Genomic DNA, 4,387 nt, shown 5'->3' with positions numbered 1-4,387 from the left:
TGTGATATTGGTGCATTTAAGCTCTCCCATCCCCAACCTTTTACTCACCGAGTATGGCATAACACTCACACTAGCCCCTAGATCACATAAGGCTTTGTTGATCATGGTGTCGCCAATGGTACACGGTATTGAGAAACTTCCCGGATCCTTGAGTTTTGGAGGTGAACTCCCTTGAAGTATTGCACTACTCACTTTAGTGAAGGCGATAGTCTCAAGCTTCCGGATCGACTTCTTCTTTGTGAGGATGTCTTTCATGTATTTCGCATAGGCCGGCACATGATTGATTACTTTTGTGAAAGGAATTGAGACTTCCAAATTCTTCACAATTTCCATAAATTTTCCAAGTTGGTCATCAAATTTGGGCTTGGCTTGACGACTTGGAAAAGGAATTCTAATCACAATGGGCTCCTTCTCCTTGACCTTGTCTTCATTTTTCTTTGAAATTTCTTCTTTTGATGATTCTCCATCTTTAGAGTTTTGCACAATTTCTTCCTTATCACTAGCTTCCACAACTTCATCCTCAACTTGCTTCTTCGGTGCTTCATACCTTGTACCACTTCTCAAGTGAATGGCACTAACCGTTTCATGTCTTGGGGGATTACTTTGAGGTGGTAATTGCCCCTTTTGTCTTTGTGAGCTTGAAGATGCTAGTTGAGTCAATTGGGTTTCCAACATTTTGGTGTGAGCTAGAATGTTGTTGATGGTGGTTTCCTTTGCTTGACTATCTTTTTGCATTTGTGTGAAAAATTCTTGTTGATTCTTTTGCATTTGAAGGACCGCTTTTTGAACATCAAAACCTTGGTCATTTTGTTGATTGTATGGATTTTGATTTTGGTAACCTTGGTTTTGGTTGTAAAAGGGTCTATGATTTTGGTTTCTCATGGGAGGTGGGGTGTATGTTGTTTGAGGATTTTGAACATTTTGGCTTTTGTATGAGAGATTTGGATGGAATATGGTGTTTTCATTGTAATAGTTGGAATAAGGGGTACCACTCTTGTATGCTTGGAAAACATTCACTTGTTCATTTGTTCCCCTACATTCACTTGAGTCATGTCCCAAAGTTCCACAATTCTCACATATCCCACTTGGGATTGATGAAGATGCCGTCATGGCATTAACATGATGCTTTGGTGATTTTGAGGCTTCTTCAAGTCTAGCCATAGCTTTTTCAAACTTCAAGTTGATTGTATCAATGTGAGCACTAATTTGAGCACCCAATTGAGTAACAGAGTCCACTTCATGCTTTCCTCCTCTAGTAGCCTTGCGAGGTCTACTATATTGTGAGTTATGGACCGCCATTTCCTCAATTTTGTTCCAAGTTTGATTGTCATCAACTTCGGTGAACATTCCATTTGATCCCATGTTGAGAATGTTCCTTGAATCTTCATATAGACCGTTCTAAAATTGTTGTACTAAGAACCACTCGCTAAGTCCATGGTGAGGACATGAGCGACAAATTCCTTTGAACCGCTCCCAAGCTTCATACAAAGATTCTTCATCCCTTTGCTTAAAACCCGTAATTTGAGCTCTTAGCATGTTAGTCTTTTCCGGTGGGTAGAATTTTTTGTAGAAAGCTAGAGCCAACGTCTTTCAAGAATCAATTCCGAGAGTGGCCTTATCAAGGCCTTTCAACCATTGTTTCGCGGTGCAAATTAGAGAAAAAGGAAATAAGACCCATCGAATTTTGTCTTGAGTTACACCGGTTTGAGAAATCGCATCACAATAGTCACAAAAGGTCTCCATATGAGAGTGAGGGTCTTCACTAGGCACCCCCCCAAATTGGCTTCTTTCGACTAATTGAATAAATGCGGATTTAGCAATGAAATTTCCAGTCAAATGTTGTGGTGTGGGAGTACCATTGGGTAGGTTCTCCTCGGTGGGTACGGAATGTGATGAAAACTTAGGCATTGTGGGTTGATTTTGTGTTGTATTTTGTGTTGGGTTCTCCTCACCTTCTCTTGCAAAAGGGTTGATGAACTCAATAGTTGGTTGAATATCTACAACCTCACTAATACCTCTCAAATTTCTCCTAGCAAGTCTTCTATTGGTTGTCAAAGTTCTTTCAATTTCACGATCAAAAGGTAACAAATCACCTTGTGACCTTCTAGACATTCAAAATATCAAACAACTCGAAAACAATTAGAATAAAGCTTGAGGAGTTTTACTTCCTCAAGGCAAAGAAAGACACAACTAATAACAATATAAGAAAATCTAAATCAAGATAACACCGTCCCCGGCAACAGCGCCATTTTTGGTCGGACTAAATCTTTTCGGTAACTTGTCGTTAGGAGCACCTAGACCAAAACACAATTTATAGCTTCACAAACAACTCTACAATTAGTAAAGAGGCAAGTAAAGGTCGTATCCCAAGGGACGGGAATTGAGATGAGATTTCTATTGAGACTAGTGGTGTCTTAGGGGTGTCACAATTTGGGTTGATGTAGAAGGTCACTAAACTAAATAGCAATGAAAGTAAATAAGCAAGATGAATTGAAAGGGTTGTAAACAATTGATAAAAAGCACTAGGGTATCATGGGGTCATAGGGGATTCATGGGAATTGATCATACAAACATGTTCTCTAATTATAAGCAAGCAATTATTGTTGTGATGGATTGAGTTGGGTTATATCTTACAATCCTAGGAAAGTTTGGGTTCCGGAGCCAAATCGATTAGATTGTACAACACCTACAAGTCGACTTAGTCTTCCCTACTCAACAACATACATGGTCTAATGAGACTCGAGTTGGTTTATATCTTACAAGTCTCATTGAAAAGGTAGGTGATGGGTAAAAAATGCAAGGATTCATAGGCTCGCATTTCATCAAACATAACATGTGCATGAGTTAAGATCAAAACAAGCAAGCAAATAAACCATGAAAGCATATTAATTTAAGCATGAATCATTCCCCATGTTGGTTTCCCCTAATTACCCATTAACCCTAGCTATGAAACTACTCACTCATTATCATGTTGAACATGTTAGCAAGGTTGTCAATCATACCAACAAAGTGAAACATGATGAACAAATGAAAGTAATTAGCAATAATTAAAAGGGATTAAGAGAATTATACCTACTAATGATTCCAATAATAAAGCAAAGAATAAAAGAAGTATTTGATGCTTGATTGAGAGGTTGTCAATCTCCCAATAATAACCCAAATAATCTTCAATTACCCAATATAAAGGTTGAACAAAAGAGAGATTAAAGAAATAAAACTTGTATTAAAACTTGATTACAAAACTAAAGAGAGATTTGATTCATATTAACTACTCTAAGAATTGATAAGAAGAACATCCTCTTCCAATTAGACTAATGGGGTATTTATAGTGGAAATTAGGTGGATGCATTAGGGTTAACTAAGGGCTTAAATGACGATTAAGTCCCTACTTAAGGAAACGCCGGTATTTTCTGAAGGATGGGCATCTTTCTTGATGCTTGAAGAAACGAATTTGCGCTGTCTTGGAATCCATGCGTCTTAGGCTCAGGACGGCCGGATTCTATTGTCTCTGCCCGGGCGTCTTTGGGAGAAGACGGACGTCTTCTGGTAGCTGCTGCCCGGGCGTCTTGTAAGGAAGACGCACGGATTGTGGTGCTGGGGACGGGCGTCTTCAGGACAATCCGCACGGATTGCTGCTCAGCCTTGTTTCTTCTTCTTTTCTTCCCTTTTCTTCATAAAATCCTTGGGGATTTCCTTGGGGATGCAAGGATCTTTCCTCATCATTGCCCAACTACTATAATATGTACAAAGGCCTTCTAATCTTGTCTCTCCTTGATGCTTTGTCATTGGATTCAATCAATTTAGTCTCATTTTGCCATGAAAATGCAAGGTTTGCACTCCTTTCCTACCAAGGACACAAAACCTCAAAGAATATGAAAAACAAACAACTAAAGACAATAAATGAACCAAATATGCACTAAAAAGCATGGGAACAAGGCTAATTTGGGGACTAAATATGCTCTAATTATGGTCACATCAGCGCGAGCCAGCCGGCGGTGTAAGGGGCCTCCCTCTAGTTTTGAAAATGAGAAAGAAAAGGCCTGCTTGAGGCGCGGGTTAGCCAACGGTTGTATGCCATGTTCTGACTATTTAGAAAACGTTATAAAACGTGTTAAAAATGGGTATTTGAACCCGGTTTGATTTTGAAGGGTCGTTTAGACCGCATTTTTCGATTTGAAGAACTAGACTCGAATAATCAATCATTATTTGATAATATTCGGTGTCGGGTTCGGTTTGACAAGCTTGACATGAATAGTTTTGAAAATGATTATGGACTAATTGTTTTAAGTCCATTTTGAATGTAATTAGTCGGTACTCATCATCGCATCTTTTAAAATCCGGCATGGTATGTATAACCAAGGATGACTTTGTGTTGGTGACTAATATG

General features: G+C 39.0%; 1 non-coding gene across 1 annotated transcript; it reads left to right on the top strand.

Annotated features, from left to right (window-relative positions):
• The first annotated feature begins 1,429 nt into the window (after positions 1 to 1,429).
• Positions 1,430 to 1,536, top strand: LOC141637823 (small nucleolar RNA R71). Its single transcript, XR_012541916.1, has one exon. It is a non-coding gene; the product is annotated as a small nucleolar RNA R71 (small nucleolar RNA).
• The last annotated feature ends 2,851 nt before the right edge of the window (positions 1,537 to 4,387 follow it).

The sequence above is a fragment of the Silene latifolia genome, unplaced genomic scaffold (genome assembly GCF_048544455.1).
Source record: "Silene latifolia isolate original U9 population unplaced genomic scaffold, ASM4854445v1 scaffold_149, whole genome shotgun sequence".
NCBI lineage: Eukaryota > Viridiplantae > Streptophyta > Magnoliopsida > Caryophyllales > Caryophyllaceae > Silene > Silene latifolia.
Note: the sequence above shows the minus strand (reverse complement) of the source record. Positions and strands in the feature narration are given on the sequence as shown.